This window comes from Oratosquilla oratoria, unplaced genomic scaffold, assembly GCF_046742065.1.
Source record: "Oratosquilla oratoria isolate Oo_2021 unplaced genomic scaffold, ASM4674206v1 SCAFFOLD186, whole genome shotgun sequence".
NCBI classification, from domain to species: domain Eukaryota; kingdom Metazoa; phylum Arthropoda; class Malacostraca; order Stomatopoda; family Squillidae; genus Oratosquilla; species Oratosquilla oratoria.
In genome coordinates, this window is record NW_027467539.1 from 137501 (window position 1) to 164433 (window position 26933).

A 26933-nucleotide genomic window follows, 5' to 3' on the forward strand; every position below is an offset into this window, starting at 1 on the left:
GTAGCGACGCTCTAACCCGGCCAGTGAGCATCCTCTTTAACATACGTGTAGTGATAAAGAGACTGTGTTGGGATTCTGGCAACAAGATAGTTTGGGATAAAATATAAACTAAAGGAAACTATTAAGAGTAATAAAAATCAGTTTAAGTGGAGATCGGTCATCAGAATATATATTGATCAGTGAATGGCATGGGAAAACATGAATAAAACAAGTGAATCTAAGGGTAACGGTGTCCCACTAGTATATATTTTATAGTCTTATACTGTACAATGCAATTAGGTATACACACACGCACGCGCACATATTTGAAGCTAGGCAGGTCCGCACGAGCGTTGCTCCTTTTCTGTACAATTAGGTAAATACACATAGTTGTTAGTGTCGAGGGTTGAAGTGCCGGCTAGCAACACAGCGATGCTAAAACTACCTCAGTCCTGGGCGGGAACCGAACTTGGATCGCTAGAAAAGCGGTGGCGAGTGCTACCACTATGCCGTCGAGCTGGGTAAATACACGCGCGCGCGATCAACCTAATTTCTACAAAGGCAGATGGCCTAACTCCAATCAGTAGGAGCAACTCCCGTGGCAGCGCTAAGCCATATTCACTCTTCTCTTCCAGCCCTGTGGACACCCCCCCCCCCCAACCCCGCTCCTGCCAAGCTCAGTGACAGTCGATCATTCCTCACAGTCAAAACGCCACAGCACGACCGCTCGGGATGCGAGAAGTCACGTGACCATAACCCCAAAACTGATGTTTATCGATACCTCGTGTCGGCACCAACAAGCATGTCCTGGTATAAAGACTATCTCCAATGGTACTTACGATCCAACGCAAGGATTTTGTCCCAAAAATAAAAAAAAATCTATTGAGCCGTGGGATAGTCTCTCAGTTGCATGGCAAGGGTCTGAATGACCTTGAAACCACGCACCTCCGTCAACTGGTTCTTGCATCTATCTATACTATCTTTAATTCCACAAGGCAACCCCAGTCGTCTACCTATTTCTAGGAACGTTTGATGCCCCAGATACTTGGGTCAAACTACCCAGAGAGGTGAACCTTTCGAAAATGCTTTACATTTTCTTCACACACAGCAACATGCATTTCTTGGTCTTAATTCAGAGGACTCCGATTTGGTTTCGTTTTATCACTCAGTGATTCGAGCAGGGGTATTTAAAGACTAAGAGTCGAGATATAACGTTCAAAGGTGGACAGTGCCGCACGCAAAATATTATTTATGGTTGGAACAGACGCGGCACATTTGTTGTGATGTCATTCACCTGTGTAGGATTACGGGAAGTGCATTAATGTATACGCGAGTTGTGTGCGTGCGTACTTTCGTTCGTGTGGGCATGCATAAGGCATTGGAATAACGGTGATGCATTGCCAAGCCGAACCACCTCCACTACTTAACCCCTCCTCACCTCAGCTACCTTTTCGACACCCTGCAAAACTGAATTGTTATCCTTTCACACAACACCAAACGCCCTTTATTCTTTTTCATGTGACTATTACCAGCGCAATAAACTCTATATACCTTTCCCTTCTCTTACAAAGGAGGTAGCCAAGTCATAGGCACGTACTTACTTCCACCCATTCTGCTATGGGAGCTTGTGTATAGATCATAATTAGTATGTACATATAAATGTGTATATTGATCTATGTATATTAATCTATGTGCGTATAAAGCCTAGCGGGTTTGCGCTAGGAAGTTGTGAACACGCGTCGGACCTACCACACGTGGAGTACAAGATCTAAGAATATAAGGTCTAACCACTTCCGACCGAATTTCGAGGGAGTTGGCGCAGCGGGCCCGTGAACGTCACCTGGCTGTTCAAAGTGGGGTTAGCGGGTCCTATAGCTGTCAGTTGAAGCTGGTCCGTCGTTCGAAAATGACGTCGCCTTCGCTCGCACAGCTCCACGCAATTAGTTATATTCTGACAAATATTATATAAAATATATATATAAAATATTATAGTTCCTGTCTATATATATGAATATATAATATATATGATATATAATATATATATATATATATATATATATATATATATATATATATATATATATATATATATATATATATATATATATAATATATAAAATATTATAGTTCCTGTCTTCCTTGGCGTTTCACAGTTTTCTTCAGTGTATCACAAAGAGAAAATGGACTCAGCCAAATGACGTCAGAAGCTGCGCAGAAGAATGTAAACGGTCTGACCTGTATATTTAGACCTTGGTGGAGTAGGCAGTCTTGTCTTTGTACTCGTTGTAAGCGTCCGTAATATGTCTCGTGTGTAGATTTTGCTTTAAATTATATCAATATTATGTATGAACTCTTTTCTTTGCCATCCTGAACGCATGGAAACAATTCCACTACCCTCTACCACCCTTTCCCCCACCTTATCTCCTCGTGGATAACGGGTCATCCCTGTATCCCGCCCACAGTCCTGGGTCAGAAACAATGTAGCAAGACACAGTACATCCACAGCAAAGCCGCTTCACTTAATCGGCGACCCCTCTCCGTCCCCTTATGCGGAACAAGAGAAGACGGGGAGAAAATCCCTTCGGGCTCCTTCAAAATATCATTCACATATAAGCACACCCTACCTCCCCCATTCTCCGGTCTTCCCTACCTTGTAAATAATTTCTAATTCCACTAAAACCCCCTACTATTCAAGTAAAACTAATGTAGAAACTATGTTTTTTCCTCCTCCGATACTATCTTGTCTCCAGTATCCATTAATCGTCATATCACTTCCAATTCCTAGCATCTGGTCCCTCGTCTTCACCATGTAATTCCTCCTTCAGCCTCTCTTCCTTCCATATATATAAATAAATATATATATATATATATATATATATATATATATGTATATATATATATATATGTACAACACTGAATGGGTCCCAGTGATTAGAGATACATTTTAACAACCACATTGCACTTTAATTCTAAGCCATCATAGGCCAGCATGCTGAAATTGAAATGTGGTAATCCCCAGGACTCGAACTCGAAAGGGTTCGAGTCCTGGACAGTACCACATTTCAATTTCAACATGCTGGCCTTTGATGGCTTAGAATTAAAGTGCATTGTGGTTGTTACAATGTGTATATATGTGTATATATATATATATATATATATGTATATATATATATATATATATATATATTCTCTCTCTCTCCTTAACCAATCATCCCGCCGAGATGCGAGATCGGGCTGGTGCTGTTTCTACAGTCGATACACAATCCCAACGTCCTCGCCTTCCAATATGATAGATATACGCTAAATGGCCTACTGGCTCCGGCGCTTGGCTTTCAAGCCAAAAATTTCATAAATCATCATCATCGCCTTCTTATAGCAAACCGTATATTTGACGTCACAATCACCACGCCCTTTATCGGCAATTGGGCAAACTACCAAGTGCCCGGATGATGCGTACTAACCCAATGCATTTTGTATATGAAACGACATGCGACCCATTTCCAAAGGTATTGTTGTTAAAGGACGAGTGTTCCTGGAGTCAAGATCGACATTCAACGTATTGACACTTATTCCAACATTCAATTCAAGTGTTGGTTAGAGTGTCGAGGACTAAAAGCTAGTGGAAACACGGCCAAACTTGTGGAAAGGGACAGTATTTTCCACGGCATCATATGGCCGGTCTGGTCTTTTCTCTAGCATGTCTAGTCTTTGTTTCAAGTTAGTTTCTCCATGTACTGTATTAACCAGTCGTTGCAGTGTTTCAAGGCTTTCAAGGTAGTTCTTTATCAGTGTTTACTTTAATTAAAATAGCCACAGGTAGCCTACTGGGGCCTGCTGATGGCATGCTATGCAATGCATATTACATTAGGTAGCAAATTAATTTTTTCTTTAGTTTATTAAGCATGTTAGGTCAGGGGAGTCATTCAAATGCCAAGGGTGTTTTAAATTTGTTTCAAAATAAGCATGGTCCTACACCTACATCCTACACCTAGTTTGTCAGTAAAATTTTCATTTCTTAATTTTTGCTCTTTTAATTTTCAGGGTGAAAGTGCTGAAGCAGGTGCTCATACAACATTGGCTATAATAGTCGACAATGGTAAATGGTACGGAAACAAGGTCAACAACTACCTAATTGTCATGGTGAATACTGTCATTAGGTTTAGGCCTAACCTGCCAATACCATGCAATCCTAAGCCTCAGAGGCTTTGTAGATGACAATGGATGAATAAACCAATTTTGAATCGGATAACATTGTACTGCTTCAGTGCTTGGTGGACTAACCTATTCCGAACTTGAGAGGGGCAGGAATTGGATGCGAGAGGTCATCAGTAGGCCTAGATTCACCTATGAAATGTTTACTGCATAGGTGTATTTTTCACGTTCTCGGTGGTAAAATCCTCTCTTCCACGCGTTCGAACCCATCGTTGACATTTTTCAAGTACAAATGTGGTTTGGGAAAACGGATCCAAATACCCTTCATATGCGGTCTTTCCTCACCGTGAATCACTACGGATACGGAATAATCCATAGTAGCATTATTCATTAGCTGGCATTTTGAAAAATTAAATTAAGTAGGATCCTTTCGAAATAGCTGATAAATATAACTAGTTTTCACAAGAAAATGAATAGTGTAGCGAGGCGTACTGATTCGCTTGTCTACATGGGATTTCCACACACAAATAACATACTGCATATCCTTGCCAACTACAAATTAATGTCGTAACATACTCGTAAATTTCAACAAGAACCCACTGTGTTGGATAAGAAGAAATGAAATAGATGATATCCATATATTTCGATCACGAACTGTGATCCTTTTCAGTGGAATACGGTATTCCACTGAAGAGGATCACAGTCCGTGATCGAAATATATGGATATCATCTATTTCATTTCTTCTTATCCAATACAGTGGGTTCTTGTTGAAAAATATCCTTGGCAGTTTCGGCTGCTGCCATCACTCGCTCTCCTAACCCACAACCCCTTCTCTTCCTCCACAAATTAATGTATTCGTATATTTCCTTGTCCTTCCTTATCCTGCTCTCCTAAACTTCAAAGTTTGTTGACTTGTTATTTGCCTATAGACTGGATTGTTATCCTAACTCGGAAATCAGAAGATGTAGACAACAAATTTCACCAGAACCTAGTACCATAAAATCAAAAACATAAATACATATACCAACGGCTTTTCCCCCTTACAAGGGAGGTAGCCAAAGTTAAAGGCATAATCCACCGCACAATATTAACAGTAAACAACCTCGCCAATTCCCAATTTACACTCGGGCGGGTAAACTGCCGTTGCGGGTCCTCCAGAAGGACCAGTACTTGTAACCCTGTAACTTCTAACAAGATTATTTGCAATCGAAGGCGGGGTCACAGCTTTATTGCGAACCGAGAACAGAAGTTTAAAAATTCATACGAACATTTTCAATGCGTTTTTGCTTGTGTTGACACTAGAGTATGTGAACATATGATCTGATACACCACCACTATGTTTTAGGTTATCATTGTGCCTTAAACCTTTAGCAAAGAGCTGTTTACGTTCGTGCACCTAGTAATATACAAAATGAAAACAGATGGAAGGGGTTCCATCCAAACATAAGTTCAATTTAGAATTTAGGTAAATTCAAAATAGACATAGTAACTGTGTAACATCAAACTGCATAAGAAATGTACGCTGGGAATACCTCTCCCCCAAAAAACTACTTTATACGGGCAGGTAATTATTGAAAATCGTATTCAGTTCCTTTTCACAAATATTTTCATATCTTTAATGATATACTTCGGTTAATGCTTGTTTCATCAATATTTTTTCTTTTATAATCGAATTGTATCTACTCTATCGAAGTAACGCAGTTGATGGATGTAGTGATGACAATCGACGTGAAGCGAGCAGCAGCGTGTACGGTTAGTATGGACGAGACCCAAACCAGTCGATGAAATTTTTTAACCTATCAGGACCCAGAGGCTTTCCCTTAACTGAATAAAATCACCTAGCGGCAGAGAGAATAAAATCCTCACATTGTAGCCTGAATAAGCACACAAGTACGGTAGTTAATGGGTTATTGAAAAATTGGGGGCGGGGGTGCAGAGTAGACCCAATCCGTTGACAAGGCAGGACCCACAGACGCCAGGTAACCGGCCACACATATCAATCAAGGAGGATGGGAAAGGAAAGAAAAGAGAGGAGCTTGTCAAAGAGGTGAGAGGGAAAAATGGGAGAGGATTGGGATGAATGATAGGATATGTTAGGAGGGGTAACAGGGTGTGACTGGACAGGTTTGATTACTGTGGTGTCAGGTGAATGTTTAGAGGAGGACGCGGGAGGAGGGAGTGTGAGGAAGAATGGGAAGAACTGGGCAATGCAGAAAATGGTGAAATACGAGAGGATTACCTGAGAACGGAGAAAGGGAAAGGGGCAAAGATAGGAACAGAGGTAGAGGGACAAGAGTTACGAAAAAATATAAAGACTTCTAAGTGGAGTGCTTTTTAACCAGTCCTTGATAACCAACATGCATATGAAGAGGGAAAGAGAGAGCGTACACTCGTACAATCCTTCAGTGTACAAATGTGTATTTCCTTCCTCTAGGTTTGTCAGTCTTGCATAAACTTTGACGTAGAGCACAGCAAAAATAAATAAATAAATAAATAAATAAATAAACAATTACTCCAACGCCTCACCATATCCCTACATGGACCACTAAATAATCAGTAAACATTCGTTCAAATTTCTCGAGGTTTCGTTTGAATGTCTCACAACGAGTCGATGGCAGTGTAGCGAGTTTCTCTACGATCATTTTAAGTACAAAGTTCTGAACGCATCGCAGTCTCCACGTCAGCATACACTTTCTTATGGGACCAATAAAAATATATATCCTTCTACATTGACAATCGTTTGGTTTTATTTTATCTATTGGGTCACATGAAAAACTGTCACCCTAGAACGCCCACATGAAGTATCTATTATATATATATATATATTTATATATATATATATATATATATATATATATATATATATATAAAACGATTGCTGACTGAATGTAAACACACCCGCAATTGACCTACTATTTCGAATAAATTATAGAAGATCCAGCGAGCTACTGTCTTCCAGCCTTAGCTGAGTACAATATAAAGCACTAGACGTCAGTCTTGAGGTATAAGCAGTTTTGAGGGATATAGGACTCAGTCAATGTTTGCCATAAGAAAATCATATCCTTGGCCAAAACACCCTGTCCAGTGTTCCGCCCGTGTGTGCATGCGCAGTTCAAGGAGTATGACGCGTCTTAATGATCCACGTCACTGCAGCCCCACTAGCACCAATCGCCTACATTCTGCCATATTGCTGAGGCAACATGGCTTATTCTGGACCGGGCACTCTCACCGATATTGATGCCAACTTCGCTCTCAGCGAAGACGTGGACATCACTGAGCAACACTGGCCTTCACTGCCAATGCACGAACAACATATTGGTAGCACACCATGGCAGCCATTGCTCCCTGCTACCTAGCCCACCACTGCCGCAGCCGCCTCCACCCACACCACCGCCACCAAACGATCTGTGAACCAGACTTCGAACACGAGCGAATCCAATTCTCCAGCTTTTAAGTAGTTCATGCACGAGAACTCTCAACCCACGGCTTCCGATAATTAACTCCCTCACTCACCTTCAGCCTCATCCTCTCTCCTACAGTTCACCTCCCCTGACAATGCCTCCCCTGCTTTCGCCCCCAAAACTTTTTATGTTAAACTCATCTTCCGCGAGAACCCGACTGTGGATACGAAACTTTTTTTTTTTTTTTTTTTTTTTTTTTTTTTAATTACCAAGTCATTCAGGCTCGATCCGGAGTTGGCTGAGGTGACAATGTCTGTTGTCACCTCTCGGTATGCGTATATTTCACGTAGACTTACCCAAGGTCTAAATATACAGGTCAGACCGTTTGAATTATTGTGCGCAGCTTCTGACGTCATTAGGCTGGGTCCGTTTTCTCTTTGTGAAACACTGAAGAAAACTGTGAAACGCCAAGGAAGACAGGAACTATAATATTTTATATATTATATATATATATATATATATATATATTATATCATATATTCATATATATAGACAGGAACTATAATATTTTATATATATTTATATATATATATTAGATAATATTTGTCAGAATATAACTAATTGCGTGGAGCGGTGCGAGCGAAGGCGACAACATTCCCGAACGACGGACCAGCTTCAACTGACAGCTATAGGACCCGAGAACCCCACTTTGAACAGCCAGGTGACGTTCACGGGCCCGCTGCGCCAACTCCCTCGAAATTCGGTCGGAAGTGGTTAGACCTTATATCCTTAGATCTTGGACTTACCGAGACCATTCAGAGTGCCACGAAGGGTAATTTCTTATCCCCAAAATTCGGTGTTCAGAACTCGACCGATAGACCACATAAATTTCCCACGTATCTCGCCACCCGTTACCCTGTCGGCGTTGACCCGTCCCTAGCAAAAAATCTTTCGGGTGTATACAGTGTGCGCCGCTTCTACCAACACGGGGCACCCTTCAAACTGCCTTGTTATTGTCTGGAGTCACCCCCAACCACCACCTACAGAACATCACTTCAGCTTCCTTCCTTGCCGAACACCGATCAAGTTCCGATGGATGAAAGATGAATAGCCCTGGTGCTTCAAATACTGGGGTGTCGGTATTGTACTGCTTCCATTGACAAGTGTGGCTGGTGTGCAAGTGCTCACCCCTCACGCACTTGCCCACATCGCACCCCTTCTCAGCCCATCAACACCAATGAGACTTCTACAGCCGACCAGCTTCCCACTCCCAATTCATCCATGTGGAAATGCCCCCGCTGTCACGAACCCGGAGTGAATGTATGGCACGGATGTACGAAACGTGCTCAGGTGGCCACCTTCCAGACTACATACGCGCCACCACCACTCCCTCGGTCTCACCCAAGAGCCGTCCCATTGCTGACACCCTCAAACCTGCCTGACTCGCCGCAATTGCCCTCCCCAAGACCGGTGCCAACTTAACGGCACATTGCAGAGCAACTACAACGCGCTTTGACGCAATTAAAAATCACATCGATAGCCTCGCCGCAAAGCAAACCTCCACTGAGTGCACCCTAGCCACGCTTGTCAAATCCCACCAAGTCATCATCACGACTGTCGCCACCTTCTCCGAGAAACTGGAGGCCCTCACCAACTGGTTCGAAAAATTCAGTAACCAAATACCTATCAAGCTACAACACACGCCTCAGAGCAGTACCACCTCCACGTCATCGTCTCCGCCAGCCACCTGTAAACCCAAAGGCAAACTTTGCTAACGAGATGAAATTTCACATCATCACTTAGAATACTTGTGGCATCAACAGTTATCCGAAAATTACTTACCTCAAGACCTATGTATGCCGCCACCAACCACAAGTTATACTGTATTTATCCAAGAAGCTTTTGTTGGCCACCACGATCCTGGGAAATAGGCACCTCCGTTCTCATGCTACGTCTCGCATATCTATCATGTCAGGAATGGCCTTCTAAGTTACATTCACTCTCCCATCCCCCATCAACTCATACGTTGCTCTATCCATGACATGGCAGTTCAACGCCCGGCACCCTACCCTAGGAGATGTCTCCCCTTCCTCGAACCGCAGTGGGCTACCTCTCTTCGAGTACATCCACCGCCACCGCCTCACTCATTGGCCCACTGGGAGTGTCATACACTCAAGAGGAGGCACGCTCGACCATATCACATCTGGTCTAGCAGCGACACACGTTAAGTACTTTCCCATACAGACTATCTTCTCTGACCACATCGCACTACTCCCTACCAAGTGGGCCTTCTTCTCTTCATCCTTGGAGGGGATTTTAACGCTCACCACCCATCTTTGTCATCCACACTGCGCCCCAATGATATTGGGAATCACCTACACCTCACACTGAACTCCTCCCCTGACATGGCCCTGCTGAACGACGGATCTCCGACCCACGTACGGGGAGGCAGGCTCGACTTAACCCTTGTGACTGCCACTCTCTCCTCCAGTGCGAGATTGGAGATCCACCCGGTTGTCACCAGTGACCACTTTGCCGTATGCACGTACATACAAGATGTGGCTCCGCCATCGGTGGTGGCACACATTCCGCGGTGGAACACATCCAAGGCCAACTGGCCTCTCTTCTCCAACGCCCTGGCGACCTGGGCAACTGAGTAAAACCCTTCGGCATGGGACGTAGACAGCTTGAAGGCGAACTTCTCAGCCGCCCTCCACGCTGCCGCGAATGGTGCGATTCCCCTGCAGGGACAGCTCACCCGGAGACACAAGAACCACTGGTACTACAACAAGGAAGTAAGAGAGGCTAACTACAGGGTGTGCATGTTCCGCCGCGCCTTCCGGCGGAACAGGACACAGGTCAATCTTGCTAACCTCCGAGCGGCAGTTCTCGAAGTGCATACCACGGTTACACGTGTCAGGATAAACAAATTTCACGAGCGGTGCGAGGGCTTCAACACCCACACCTCTCAGAGCTCTTGTGTAAAATTCATGTTGCCACCACTAGGTCTCACGTGCGTCTAACCCATCATGCCCCAACCGCAGATGTGCAGCGGCTAGTAGAAGAATTCGCCTCTCGAACCAGCAGCGCCTTCCTGCCGCAGCGCGCCCAGGAGACGCAACAGCAGCTGTGGGAGGAAAGGATCCACCACGTCGGGGACATGATGGCCCAGACAGACGAGACTGACAAGGAATTCACTCTCGGAGAGCTCACGGCCGCCCGCAGACCTGACAAAGACACTGCTCCCGGCGAGGACGGAGTTACCTACTCCATGCTGGCACACCTCGGACTTGCAGGAAACGAGGCTTTTCTTCGCATAGTCAATGCGTCCTGGAGGACTGGCAGACTGCCCACAGCCTGGAAGACGGCCACAATAGTGCCGATTCCCAAACCCAAGGAACCCGGTGCCTACCGCCCCATCAGCCTGGTCAGTTGCATGGGGGAAAACAGCAGAGAGAATGGTACTCCAAAGATTGCTATGGAAATTAGATCCGTTGCATGAGCATATCTACACTTATCGCAAGGGCACTGGTACGGCCCACAGCATTGTTACCCTTCTCGCTGCAGTGAGCAGCGAGCCCTCCATCACGATATTCCTCGATCTGGAAAAGGCCTTCGAGCTAGCCAGTCCTCTGGTTATCCAAGGCACTCTCGCCCGCAAAGGTGTGAGAGGTAGACTTCTCATCTGGACAGGCGACTACCTGTCACGTAGGGCCATCTACACCTCCCTAAAACGTAAAGACACACCGCTTCGCCCCAACACTTGGCTCTCTCAAGCGGCCAACCTTCTGAATTCCTTCTAACTACGTCAACCTCTCCTCGAGACGGACATAATAAAATCCCACCAGGACTACAAATGCCCACCGCCATGGGCGCCGGCTCTCGTGACCTTCAAAATTACGTCATTTCCGGGGGAAAAGGGCACATGCCACCCGGACAGTGCACGCGTGTCGACAGAAAACGACATCCGGGCACTGACGTCACCTGGTTATACGACCCATTACACCGACGGGCCGGTAGAAACAAACAGCCCTCATACGGCCGGAGCTGCCTTCGTCCTAGATGGATGTACCTTCGACAGGAGAGTCAGCGACTCCGCGTCCTCTCTCCAAGCCGAGGCCGTAGCGATGCAGGGGGCCCTAGAACACGCCCTTGTATCCCACTCCAATTCTATGGTTATTCACACCGACTCTCTGAACCTGATGAGCTGCTTGCAACACGCAGAGCCTGGAGACAATGTCCACCTACTCACCAATATCCTTGCGCTACTGCACAAATTACACCATCCTGGATGGAACGTCATTATCAACTGAGTGCCAAGTCACGTCGGTGTCCATGGCAACGACCTCGCTGACGCGGCTGCTCGCCAGCGCCCCAGGGTCGATGTCCAGGTCCCTCCCAGCAGCAGCCAGCTCAAACTTCGAACCAAGGCATTACCACGCACGCAGTGAGGCAGAGACTTCCCAACGGGCGGGGTGGTACAAGAGGGTGACAGCATATAAACCTCTAATACTCCCCCGCTCCACTCCCAGACGGGTAGAAAAGCTGCTCTTCAGGCTGCGTCTCGAGGACCGTTGTTTCTGGCAAATGAATCCCCGGTGCACCACGGAAGACGGCCGGTGCAACCACTGCCGCGCCGAAAATGCCGACCTCCTCCTCCACTACCTGAGCGACTGCCCCGCCCCCTGAAGGTCTTGTGAGCCGCCTCTGCCGCCTCCAAAGCCCCTATGAGCTCCGTCAGCTACTAGAGTGTCCGCCGCCTCTCTGACAGCTGCAGCCTCTTTTCCACTGCCCCCCTCCCCTGCTCCTCTAGCTAGCTACACCATCCCACTTCCTCTCTGCAAGGTGTGTCTTCCATAAACACCACAGCACGGGCTCAAAGCCTGTGGGAGTAACATTAAAAAAAATAATAAATAGATAAATAAAATAAAATAAATAATTACGCTCCCCTCCCCCATCACCATTTCCCACCTCTACCCTTTCTTACAGCCTGTTTTAGCTATTGGTTTGCGAATTAATTAAACATTTTAAATTTTGTACTTAATGTCCTTATTGCAGAAAGGATGAGAGAAAAATATTTCTTATCCTGTTTATTCTACCGCAAAAATCGTATATTACGGTAAAACATTCAAGCTCCTTTGCCTTTTTTTTTATTATTATTATTATTATTTTGTCAGCCTTGTGGGCGGCATGTCCAGACTAGATATTGCTGGCCCCTAAATGGGCCACCCCAGGGCATATGAGCCCCCTGCCCATGTGAGGGCCCTGGGTTTAAGTACTGTATACCGAACTCAGAAATAGGTACTTCATTTCAGATGTTTGGTTAAATTATGACGAAGAATGGGGGGAAGGGAGAGAGCGAAGAGCTATTACAAACTTGAAAAATTAATAATAATAAATTGGAGGCCCTTCATCTGAATAAAGTCGTCTGGTGTTAGTTCAAAATCTGCGGGAACTTTATTAAAAGTTCGACAATCAATTTGATCTAATACGACATGATCTGTAACAAAATATGTGCGTTGGCATGCCTGTACGCGCATGTTCGCAGATAAGCGATGGTAAATCATTTACGACAAAACACAAACATCATGTGTGTGCGTATACACATTCTGGAAAAGTACAGTAAACTTGTACTCACAGCTCTTATTTAACAAAACTATTCGTCCTCATTCGAAAATATGCAAAATATAAATGTTCAACAACATAAAGTTCGTTTTCATGGCAACATTCGAAACGGAGTGTATATCGTCATAAACATAACACCACTGAATCATTGCATCAAGAAACCAAACTCAATCCTGCCAAATAAGAATCCACTGCACTAATATATAGTATGTATATATGTATGTATATATATATATACGGTATATGTATATTATATGTATATTATATATATATAAATATATATATATATATATATAATATATATATACACGGTATATGTATTTATATAATATATATAATATATATATATATATATATATATATATATATATGTGTGTGTGTGTGTGTGTGTGTGTGTGTGTGTGTGTGTGTGTGTGTGTGTGTGTGTGTGTGTGTGTGTGTGTGTGTATTTTTACCTAGTTGTGTTTTACGGGACGAGAGCTGTGCACGTAGTGACCCGTTTTCGTATCTCTGCATCCAGTTTGTTCTTAAAATCTTGTGTAGCTTTGACACTCAGTTTCCCCGTTTAGTTTGTTCCAGACATCAATCACTCTGTGTGGGAAGCTATTCTTTTTCAAATCTCTTCTGTAACTGTCCTTTAGCTTCTTCTCGTGTCCTCTTGTTTCTCTTCTGTCCCATTTTAATAAGTCATCTCTACCAAATACTTCCATCCCTTTCATAATTCTGTAGCCAGCAAATCGCCTCTTTCTCTTCTCTGTTCCAGTGTTGATAGATGTAATTTATCCAATCTTTGTTCGAATGTCGAATTTGAGTGTAGATGCCATTTTTGTCGCTGCTCTTAGATTTTTTTTTTGTACTAAGTGCCCATAGTGTCGCAGCATACTCCAATTAGGTCTTATCAGTGTAATGACTATTTTCTTTTCCATTTCTTCATTCATGTAGTCGAAGGCCACTTTCATTGATCTTAATAAGTTAACAATCTCTCCAACTAGTTTGTTGACATGTTTATCAGGTGTCAAGTCACTTGACATAATTACTCCAAGATCCCTTTCTGTGTCGGCTTTTTTTACTTCCTTTGTACAAATTTTATATTGACCCGATATTCTACTTTTGCTTTTTCCAAATTCCATTATACTGCATTTCTTAATGTTAAAGTTCACTTCACATTTCTGACTCCATTTCCATATTTTGTCAATAGGTCTTCTTGTAGCGATCTGCAGTCTTCGTCTGTGCTTCCTCTCATCAGCAAAGAAGTTCATGTAACACTTCACTCCTACATCCATATCATTGTGTATCGTTACCTAGTTGTATTTACCTAGTTGTACTCTACGGGACAAGTGCTATGCTCGTAGTAACCCGTTTGTGTGTGTGTGTGTGTGTGTGTGTTTACCTAGTATTTTGCGGGAAGGGGAGCAATGCTTGTGGTGTCCCGCCTTTGTATCTCGCAGTGTCTAGTTTGCTTTTAAACTCATGAATGATTTTTGCACATATTATTTCATTGTCCAGTTTGTTCCAAGTGTCCACTATTCTATGTAGAAAACTGTTTTTCTTCAGTGTGTGTATTTATCACCAATATTGTAGAACTTCAGGCTCCGTTTAATACTGTATTTACGAACTGATACATGGGGCGCAACAACGGTATATAAAATTCAGTTCAGCCGTTGTATACAAACACTGCGCAAGCGCCTTACCCGTTGGTTGGTCAGTCGGTCGGTCGTTCGGTCGCTCGCTCACCCACTCACTTGCTCGCCCGCCCGTCCTCCCCCGTCCACGACTTGCAAGAAAATGATCTAGTGGCATTCCAACCGTGGACTCGCTCTATTAGACCCTCTCACCCGCTCACCCACTTTCGCGCGCGCACACACATACAAACGAATACATGTTTTGTTGTCTGTTCATTCATGCACCTTGTGGTCAACAAACGTGCCAACGACCAGACAACCATAAAAGATAGGATTCAGATCTCTCCCTGTTTCACTACGATCTTGGATCAAGTTCTGGACTCATGATCGACAGTTATTACCCTCCCGGATGTAAGCTCGGAGTTAATAAAAAGCTCGATCTATGGGTAATGGTGTGGCCTTACAAAGACACACGCATACACACCCTCAAAGACATAGCTCGACGGCATAGCGGTTGCGTTTGCAACTGCTACTCCAGTGGTCCGAGTTCGTATCCCGCCCAAGGCTGAAATATTTTCAGTATCGATGCTGTGCAAGCCGTTACTCCACATCTCGTGGGCGGAGATGGGTATGTGTATTTACCTAGTTGTATTTTATGGGAAGGGAAGCTATGCTCGTGTGTGTCCGTCTCCATATCTCGTTTTATGTGGACTATTTTTAAATTCGTGTATCGTTTTTGCACACATCACATTTTCATCTAATTTGTTCCAAACGTCTATTACCCTGTGGGGAAAGCTGTTCTTTTTGAGGTTTCTTCTATAACTGTCTTGATTTTCTTTCCGTGTCCTCTTGTATCTCTACTACCCCATTTTATTAGATCCTCTCTATCAATAGTTTCTATGCCTTTCATGATTCTATAATAGTTATCAATTCTCTCTTCTTTGCTCCAATGTCTGAAGCTCAAGTTTTGCCAGCCTCTCCTCATGTGATAGTTCTGAGAGCGTTGGTGCCAATTTCGTAATTGCTCTTTGTATTCTTTCAATTTTTGTTATACATTTTTTTTTTTTTTTTTTTTTGTACTTGACCACGTCGTCGCTGCATATTCCAATTTTGGTCTTATCAAAGTGACTAGATATATTTCTTCAACATTTCTTCGTCTAGGTATGTAAATGAAACTTTGATTGTTCTTATTGAATTATAAGTTTCTCCATTTTTTTTTTAAGTTTCTCAGGGGACATATTATTCATAATAATGACTCCCAGGTCCTTCTCATTTTCCACTTTTTTAAATTTCTTCCTCTCCCAATTTCTATGATCCCACTAATCTTTTTTTGCTTCTTCCAAATTCCATTATACTACACTTCTTAATATTGAATGCCATCTCCCACTTCCTACTCCATTCCCATACTTTATTGAGATCAGTCTGCAGCGACTCACAATCTTAAGTGTTCACTTTTTCAACATTTTTGCATCGTCCACAAAGAAGCTCATATAACTTTCAATTCCTTTATCCATATCATTAATTCATAGAGCAAACATTATTGGGGCCAAAACTGTTCCTTGAGGAACTCCACTAATCACTCCATCCCAATTAGAATGTTTGTCTCTTATCACTACTCTCATTTTTCTTTCATGCAAGAAGTCTTCCATCCACTTAAGTAGTTTGCCCTGTATTCTTCCTGCAGTTTCTAATTTCTTTAGCAATTTCTTATGTGGCATCTTATCAGAGGCTTTTTTCAGGTCTATTAGTCTTAAATAGAAACACATCAAGGTTGAAACACATGATCTTCCTTGTCTAAATCCAAATTGCCTTGGATTTAGTACATTTTTTCCCCCAGATACTTAACCCATGTAATTTTGTTAATTCTTTCACAAATTTTAGCTACCGTACTTGTAAGAGAGACCGGTCTACAGTTAGAAGGGTCTTCCTTGTTTGTCTCTTATCACCACTCTCATTATTCTTTCATTCAAGAAGTCTTCCATCCACTTCAGTAGTTTGCCCTGTATTCCTCCTGCAGTTTCTAATTTCTTTAGCTATTTCTTATATGGCACCTTATCAAAAGCTTTTTTCAGGTCTAGAAAGGCACAATCAGCCCATCCATCTCCTTCTTGTATCATATCTATTAGTCTTGAATAAAAACACATCAAGTGTGTGACACATTATCTTCCTTGTCTAAATCCAAATTGCCTTGGATTTAGCACATTCTTTTTTTTTCCAAATGCCTTACCCATCTAATTTTGATCATTCTGTCACAAATTTTAGCTATTTTACTTGTAAGAGAGACTGGTCTATAGTTAGTAGGGTCTTCCTTGTTTCCCCCTTTATATATTGGTACTATATTTGCTTTTTTCCAATCTTCTGGAACTTTTCATTCTTTCAATGAACTGATTAATAGACTATGTATTTTGTCTGTTAGTTCGTTCCTGCATTCTCTCAAAATCCAGTTTGCCATTTCATCTAGACCATGCGATTTTCTAACATCGAGATTACTCAAGTGATTCATTATTTCTTTCCTTGTTACTTCTCTTTCATAGGGGGGACTTTCTCCTCCTACTCGACATCTCTAGGTTGTATTTTCTCCCTCATAAACATCGATTTAAAATGCTTGTTCATAATTTCTGCCATTACTATTTCCTCTGTGTATTCAATTCCTCCTTGTCGTAATTTCACTAATTCTTGTTTGTTTTTCAGTTTGTTGTTTACAAATGCATGAAATAGTTTTGGTTGATCTTTACATTTTTCTATTACATCCTTTTCGTATTTTCTCTTTTCTTCACTGCACACTTGTACATATTCCTTTCTATAACCAGTATATATTTTCCATTTTTCGGGTATTTTGTCTTTCTTCCATTTTATCCAAGTTTTATCCCTTTTGTCTTTCAAGTCCCTACATCTTTTGTTGTACCAACATTTTACATATCCTTTTTATTGTTTTTGACTTGGAACATACTTTTCTACTCCTTTCTTATAATTTTTTGTCAAAATTTTCCATTTCTCTTTTACTGATATTTCCTCATTGTATATCCTTTCCCAGTCTGCTTCTTAAAAAAAAAATTCTCTTATTTTATCAAAATTTATTTTTTCATATATCAATCTCCCCTTTCTATATTATTCATTATTTCCCACATTTCTTTTTCTTCATTTAGCTCCAGTTCAACTTATATGTGGTCACTTTTACTTAGTGGTGTCTTATAGCCAATCTTGTCCACTATTTCAGGTTCTGATGTGATTATTAGGTCCAATCTCGATGGTTCTTCCTCATTTCTATACCTAGTATTCTCTTGCATCCATTGTGTCATTGTATGTTCTATAATCATATCAAGTAGTACATTTCCCCATAGGTAATCTCCACCCTTCACTGTCATCTCTTCCCAGCAGATTTCTTTACAATTAAAGTCACCCATTATAACTATTCTTCCTCCATCTTCCATTATCTTATTTAGTGTTATCCTTGTGTCTTCTAACATATTTTTGTGTTTTCTCTCTCCCCACGAAGCCGTTTTAGGAGGCACATAATTTACCACAAACTTCCTGCTCTTCTTGCCCCTGTCCTCTATTTCCATCATAATCATCTCCACTCTATTCTTTCCATATGTAACATTACTCATATTTACATTCTTCTTAGTCAGGAACATAACTCCACAACCTTGTTTTACTTCTCTGTTTCTAATCCAATAATTATATGCACCATGTCCTACACTGTTGGATGGTAATGGATCTTTCAATTTTGTCTTTACAATTCACATTATGTCCGGTTCTTTTTCCTTCAGGTAATCATTCAGTTCATTCAAGCCTGTTATTAAGCCATCTATATTTGTGAAAGACACTTTTAATTTTCTGTTACCTCCATCCTGTTTTCTGTTTCCCTTCTGTTTTTCTCTACTATGAACCATTTCCTCACTTTCATATTCACTACTCTCTAATAGAATTTCTTTTTATCTCTGCCCTGTTCTCGTTTTTTTTTTCCTTAGCTTCGACTCTTTTTGTTTTCTATTCCTCTCTTTCCTCTTTATTCATCTCTCTTTTTATCCATACCTGTTTATACTGATCACTTTTTATTAGTTTCCCTGTTTTTAATAAGACATTCTCTACTGTCGTTTGTGACCTGAATTTAACCTTAACTGGTCTGGTCTTGTCTATATTTTATTTCCTTAGTCTATATATTTCTTCACTTTCTATATTTCTTGTTCACCTTGAAATATTTTATCACCTTGTTTACTTTTTCCTTCTCATCCCTTACTATTGTAGTCCTATTTGGATTATGCTTCTCTTCCATTCCTAATATAATTATACATTTCTCTTAATCTGCTAAGTCTCTTACTATATTCTCCTTCTCTCTTATTATTGTCCTTATTATGTTCCTTCATCTGTTGTTCCACTATATCTCTAAATTCAATTTTGTTATCCTCCTGGACTTTTTTCCAACCACTTATCTCTTTTGCTATGGATTCTTTATTATCTTTTTTATTCCTCTTTAATTCCTAATTCTCATCCATTACTTCTCTTAACTGTCTTTTTAACTCTTCTATTTCTTTAGGTAGGTTTTGATTATCCTTCTTCAGTTCTTCCAATTTATCAACTCTGTGTAAGTAGTGTGAGTTGGCTATACCTAACCTCCCATGATTCGTTCCTTTTTGTTAGTTTTTCCTCTAGACTTGCTAATTGGGGGGAGGTTGACATCTCCTCCCTCATTAAATCCATAGAAATAATTATCTCCACTTTCTATTGAGCTGCTCCTATCTATATTTCTACTCTTAATTCCTTTACTTACTTGTTCAACATCAGCTGTGTCATCTACACATCTTTTATTGTTTCCACTCCTTCTGACATTTAAGGCTTGTTCATCCCCTTCCTCATTTCCTTCCATTTTCTTCAATAATGCCTCCCCTTCTCCTTTTTTTATTACCTGCCCACTACACAATGAGCTTTTCCCTTCCCTACTAATACAACACAGGTACTCTCTCATCACTGAAATCCACAGAAATTGTTTTTTTTTCGGAGTTCCAATCTTCGCTGTGTGTGTGTATTTACCTAGTTGTACCTAGTTGTTGTTTTTCGGGAAGGGGAGCTATGCTTGTGGTGTCCCGTCTCCATATCTCATTTTATCTGAACTATTTTTAAATTCATGTATTGTTTTTGCGCACACTACTTTCTCATCTAACTTGTTCCAACTGTCTATTACTTTGTGAGGAAAGCTGCTATTATTCAGATCTCTTCTATAGCTGTCTTTCTTGATTTTCTTTCCGTGTCCTCTTGTATTTCTATCATCCCATTTTATTAGGTCCTCTCTATCAATAATTTCTATGCCTTTCATGATTCTGTAAATAGCTATCAAATCTCCTCTCTCTCTTCTTTGCTCTAGTGTCTGTAGCTCAAGTTATGCTAGTCTCTCTTCATATGATAGTTTTGAGAGTGTTGGTGTCAATTTTGTAATTGCTCTTTGTATTCTTTCAAGTTTTTTTATACATTTTTTTTTTTTTTTTTTTTTTTTTTTTTTTTGTAATTGGTGACCACATCGTTATGCATATTCCAATATTGGTCTTATCAGAGTGATTAGTATTTTCTTCACCATTTCTTCATCCACGTATGTAAATGCCACTTTGATTGTTCTTATTAAATTATAAATTTCACCAAAAATCTTATTTACATGTTTCTCAGGTGACATATTATTCATAACAATGACTCCCAGGTCCTTCTCATTTTCTACTTTTTTTATTCCTTCTTCTCCCAATTTATATGATCCTGTTATTCTGTTTTTGCTTTTTCCAAATTCCATTATACTACACTTTTTAGTATTGAACTCCATCTCCCACTTCCTACTCCATTCCCATACTTTATTTAGATCACTCTGTAGTGACTCACAATCTTCTTCCGTGTTTACTTTTTTTTAATAGTTTTGCATCATCTGCAAAGAAGCTCATATAACTTTCAATTTCTTCATCCATATCATTAATATATATAGCAAACATTATTGGGGCCAGAACTGTTCCTTGTGGAACACAACTTATTACTTCATCCCAATTTGAGTGTTTGTCTCTTATCACTACTCTCATTTTTCTTTCTTGCAAAAAGTCTTCCATCCATTTAAGCAGTTTGCCCTGTATTCCTCCTTCAGTTTCTAATTTCTTAAGCAACTTCTTATGTGGTACTTTGTCAAAAGCTTTTTTTAGGTCTAGAAATGCACAATCAGCCCATCCATCTCTTTCTTGTATTATATCTATTAGACTTGAATAGAAACATATTGAATTGGTGACGCATGATCGTCCTTGTCTGAATCCAAATTGCCTTGGATTTAGCACATTGTTTTTTTCTAAATATTTTACCCATCTACTTTTGACAATTCTTTCACAAATTTTTGCTATTGTACTTGTTAGAGAGACTGGTCTATAGTTGTTAGGGTCTTCTTTATTTCCCCCTTTATATATAGGTACTATATTTGCTTTTTTCCAATCATCTGGAGCTTTTCCTTCTTTCAAGGAACTGTTTATTATGCTATGTATTTTGTCTGCCAGTGCATTCCTGCATTCTTTCAAAATCCAGTTTCCTATTTCATCTGGTCCATGCGATTTTCTAACATCAAGATTACTCAAGTGTTTCATTATTTCATTCTTTGTTACTTCTATTTCTTTCATAGGGGGGACTTTCTCTTTCCATTCGATCTCTTCCAGTTGTATATTCTCCCTTGTAAACACTGATTTAAAATGCTTGTTCATAATTTCTGCCATTTCAATTTCCTCTGTGTATTCAACTCCTTTTCTTAATTTCTCCAAATCTTGTTTGTTTTTCAGTTTGTTGTTTACAAATCTGTTAATAATTTTGGTTGATCTTTACATTTTTCTATGACATCTTTTTCATATTTTCTCCTTTCCTCTCTGCACACTTGTACATATTCATTTCTATAACATGTATATATTTTCCATTTTTCAAGTCTTTTTCTTTCTTCCATTTGGTCCAAGCTTTATCTCTTTTGTCTTTTAACTCCCCACAACTTTTGTTGTACCAGCACTTTACATATTCTTTTTCTTGTTTTTGTCTTGGGACTTTTTTTTTTTTTTTTTTTATAAATTTTTGTCAATATATTCCATTTCTCTTCCACTTTTGTTTCTTCTTTGTATATTCCTTCCCAGTTTTCTTTTTGAAAGAATTCTCTTATTTTATCAAAGTTTGTTTTTTCGTACATCATTCTTCCTTTTCTATATTGTTCATTTCTTTTCATGTATTTTTCCTCATTTAGTTCTAGTTCAATCAATATGTGGTAACTTTTACTTATTGGTGTTTTATATTCTATCTTTTCCACTATTCTAGGTTCAGATGTGATTATTAGGTCTAGTCTTGATGGTTCTTCTTCATTTCTATACCTAGTGTTCTCCTGTATCCATTGTGTCATTGTGTGGTCAATAATCATCTCGAGTAGAACATTTCCCCATGAGCCATCTCCACCCTTTACTGTCATCTCTTCCCAGCAGACTTCTTTGCAATTAAAGTCACTCATCATAACTATTCTTCCTCCATCTTCCATTATCTTATTTAATGTTATCCTTGCGTCTTCTAACAGACTTTTATGTTCACTCTCTTCCCACGAGGCTGTTTTTGGAGGCATATAATTTATCACAAACTTTCTGCTCTTCTTATCTCTGTCTTCCACTTTGATCATAATCATCTCTACTGTATTCTTTTCATATGTGACACACCTCACGTTTATATCCTTCTTAGTCAGGAACATAACTCCACCCCCTTGTTTTGTCTCTCTGTTTCTAATCCAATAATTATATGCATCATGTCCTACACCGTTGGGTAGTGGACCTTTTAATTTCGTTTATACAATTCCCATTCTATCCAGTCCTTTTTCCCTCAGATAATATTCCACTCATTCAATCCTGTTATTAATCCATCTATATTTGTGTAAGACACTTTTAGTTTTCTGCCACTTCCACTGTATTCTCTGTTTCCCTTTTGTTTTTCTCTAGTATGTCGTATTTCCTTACTTTCATATTCACTACTCTCCAATAGAACTTCTTTTTTTTACTCTGTTCTATTCTCGTTTTTTTCCTTAGCTTCATGTCTTTTCATTTTTTCCTCCTCTCTTTCCTCTTTATTCATTTCTCATTTTATCCATACTTTTTTATATTGTTCACTGGCTGCTAGTTTCCCTGTTTTTGCTATGATATTCTCTGCCGTCGTTTGTGACCTGAATTTAATCTTAATTGGTCTGGTCTTATCTGTACTATACTTTGCAAGCCTATACATCTCTACAATTTCTTTCATATTTTCAGGTTCATCTTCCTGAACTAATTCTAGTAAACTGCTTACTTTTTCTTTTTCCTCATTGATTCTTGTGGTTCTATTTAGATTATATTTCTCTTCCATTCCTAATGTAATTATACATTTCTTTTTATCCGCTAAGTCTCTTACTATATTCTCCTTCTGTCTCATCACTTTAATAACTGAGTCTTCAGTTTGTTCTCTCATTTGCTGTTTTATTATGTCAGTAAATGCAACTTTACTATTTTCTTGTGATTTTTTTCCAACCCCGTGCTTCTTTTGCTATGGCCTCTTTATTGTCTTTCTTATTCCTCTTTAATTCCTCATTCTCTTCTTTTACTTCTTTTAACTGTCTTTTTAATTCTTCTATTATTTTAGTTAAGTTTTTGTTCATCTTCTCTAGTTCTTCCAATTTTTTAACTCTCTTAGCAATCTTTACTATGGTATGTTACCGAACCTACTTCCCCAATGTTCTGTCATTTTTTCAAGTTTTTCCTCTAGTCTTGCTAATCGGGGGAGGTTGGTATCCGCCCCCCCCCCTCATTAAATCCCTGGAAATTATTATCTTCACCTTCCATTGTGCTGCTCTTATCTATATTTCTAATCTTTACATTTTTGTTAGTCCCTTCGTCTCCAAAATCATCATCCTCGGTCCTTCTCTTGTTTACAAGATGCCTGGCCTCCTGGACCAAGTCCTCCCCTTCCTCATTTCCTTCCATTTCCCTCAGTAATCCCTCCCCTTCTCCTTTTTTATCACCTTCCCACTACACTACGAGCTTTCCCCTTCCCTATAAATACAATAAGGTACTTCCTTGACATTGAGATCCTCGTAGATTTCGCTTTTTCTTCAGAACTCCAATTCTCCCAATCCATCTGACGAAAGTGTATTTACCTAGTTGTATTTTATGGGAAGGGGAGCTATGCTCGTGGTGTCCCGTCTTCATATCTCATTTTAGCTAAACTATTTTTAAATTCATGTATTGTTTTTGCACACACCACTTTCTCATCTAACTTGTTCCAACTGTCTATTACTCTGTGAGGAAAGCTGTTCTTTTTCAGATCTCTTCTTTTGCTGTCTTTCTTGATTTTCTTTCCGTGTCCTCTTGTACAGTATTTCTATCATCCCATTTTATCAGATTCTCTCTATCAAGAATTTCTATGCCTTTCATGATTCTGTAAATAGTTATCAAATCTCCTCTCTCTTCTTTGCTCTAGTGTCTGTAGTTCAAGCTTTGCTAGTCTCTCTTCATATGATAGTTTTGAGAGTGTTGGTGTCAATTTTGTAATTGCTCTTTGTATTCTTTCAAGTTTTTTTATACATCTTTTTTGTACTTGGTGACCACATCGTTGCTACATATTCCAATCTTGGTCTTATCAGAGTGATTAGAATTTTCTTCACCATTTCTTCATCCAGGTATGTAAATGCAACTTTGATTGTTCTTACTAAATTATAGGTTTCTCCAAAAATCTTATTTATATGTTTCTCAGGTGACATATTATTCATAACAATGACTCCCAGGTCCTTCTCATTTTCTACTTTTTATATTCCTTCTTCTCCCAATTTATATGATCCTGTTATTCTGTTTTTGCTTTTTCCAAATTCCATTATACTACACTTTTTAGTGTTGAACTCCATCTCCCACTTCCTACTCCATTCCTCTACTTTATTTAGATCACTCTGTAGTGATTCACAATCTTCTTCCATGTTCACTCTTTTCAGTAGTTTTGCATCATCTGCAAAGAACCTCATATAGCTTTCAATTTCCTTCATCCATATCATTAATATATAAAGCAAACAATATTGGGGCCAGAACTGTTCACCCCTTAATACTTCATCCCATTTTGAGTGTTTGTCTCTTATCACTACTCTCATTTTCCTTTCTTGCAAAAAGTCTTCCATCCAATTAAGCAGTTTGCCCTGTATTCCTCCTTCAGTTTCTAATTTCTTAAGCAGCTTCTTATGTGGTACTTTGTCAAAAGCTTTTTTTAGGTCTAGAAATGCACAATCAGCCCATCCATCTCTTTCTTGTATTATATCAATTAGCCTTGAATAGAAACATATTAAATTGGTGACGCATGATCGTCCTTGTCTGAATCCAAATTGCCTTGGATTTAACACGTTTTTTTCTAAATATTTTACCCATCTACTTTTGACAATTCTTTCACAAATTTTTGCTATTGTACTTGTTAGAGAGACTGGTCTATAGTTGGTAGGGTCTTCTTTATTTCCTCCTTTATATATAGGTACTATATTTGCTTTTTTCCAATCTTCTGGAACTTTTCCTTCTTTCAAGGAACTGTTTATTATGCTATGTATTTTGTCTGCCAGTTCATTCCTGCATTCTTTCAAAATCCAGTTTGCTATTTCATCTGGTCCATGAGATTTTCTGACATCAAGATTACTCAAGTGTTTCAATATTTTGTTCTTTGTTACTTCTATTTCTTTCAAGGGAGGGACTTTCTCTTTCCATTCAATCTCTTCAGGTTGTATGTTCTCCCTTGTAAACACTGATTTAAAATGTTTGTTCATAATTTCCACCATTTCAATTTCCTCTGTGTATTCAACTCCTCCTTGTCTTAATTTCTCCAAGTCTTGTTTGTTTTTCAATTTGTTGTTTACAAATCTGTAAAATAGATTTGGTTGATCTTTACATTTTTCTATGACATCTTTTTCATATTTTCTCTTTTCCTCTCTGCATGTTTGTACATATTCATTTCTATAACATGTATATATTTTCCATTTTTCAGGCCTTCTGTCTTTTTTCCATCTGGTCCAAGCTTTGTCTCTTTTGTCTTTTAACTCCCTACAACTTTTGTTGTACCAGCATTTTACATATTCTTTTTCTTGTTTTTGTCTTGGGACATACTTTTCCACTCCTTTTTTGTAAATTTTTGTCAAAATATTCCATTTCTCTTCCACTGTTGTTTCTTCTTTGCATATTTCTTCCCAGTTTTCTTTTTGAAAGAATTTTCTTATTTTATCAAAGTTTGTTTTTTCATACATCATTCTTCCTTTTCTGTATTGTTCATTTCTTTTCATGTATTTTTCTTCATTTAGTTCCAGTTCAATCAATATGTGGTCACTTTTACTTATTGGTGTTATATATTCAATCTTGTTCACTATTCTAGGTTCAGATGTAATTATTAGGTCTAGTCTCGATGGTTCTTCCTCATTTCTATACCTAGTGTTCTCCTGTATCCACTGTGTCATTGTATTGTCAGTAATCATCTCAAGTAGAGCGTTTTCCCATGAGCCATCTCCACCCTTTACTGTCATCTCTTCCCAGCAGATTTCTTTGCAATTAAAGTCGCTCATCATAACTATTCTTCCTCCATCTTCCATTATCTTATTTAGTGTTATCTTTGTGTCCTCTAACATACTTTTATGTTCACTCTCTTCCCACGAGGCTGTTTTCAGAGGCATTTAATTTATCACAAACTTTCTGCTCTTCTTATCTCTGTCTTCCACTTCGATCATAATCATCTCTACTGTATTCTTTTCATATGTGACACACCTCATGTTTATATCCTTCTTAGTCAGGAACATAACTCCAGTCCCTTGCTTTGTCTCTCTGTTTCTAATCCAATAATTATATGCATCATGTCCTACACTGTTGGGTGGTAGTGGACCTTTTAATTTTGTTTCTACAATTCCCATTATGTCCGGTTCTTTTTCCTTCAAATAATCATTCAGCTCATTCAATCCTGTTATTAATCCATCTATATTTGTGTAAGACACTCTTAGTTTTCTGCCACTTCCATTGTGTTCTTTGTTTCCCTTTTGTTTTTCTCTTGTATGTCGAATTTCCTTAGTTTCATATTCACTACTCTCCAATAGAATCTCTCTTTTTCTGACTCTGTTCTGTTCTCGTTTTTTCCCTTAGCTTCAAG

The 26933-nt window shown here is 39.7% G+C and overlaps 2 protein-coding genes across 2 annotated transcripts in view; both read right to left on the reverse strand.

Annotated features, from left to right (window-relative positions):
• Window positions 1–1135, reverse strand: part of LOC143022812 (uncharacterized) — a 25068-nt gene extending 23933 nt beyond the window's left edge. Inside the window, exon 1 of the mRNA XM_076181190.1 lies at window positions 1–1135. This exon is cut by the window's left edge and continues 2271 nt beyond it. The gene's annotated coding sequence lies outside the window, so the exon portion shown is untranslated.
• LOC143022814 (uncharacterized) overlaps window positions 1–26933 on the reverse strand; it is a gene marked incomplete at its 5' end in the record, with an annotated part of 149122 nt that overhangs the window by 56453 nt on the left and 65736 nt on the right. The window lies entirely within an intron of this gene.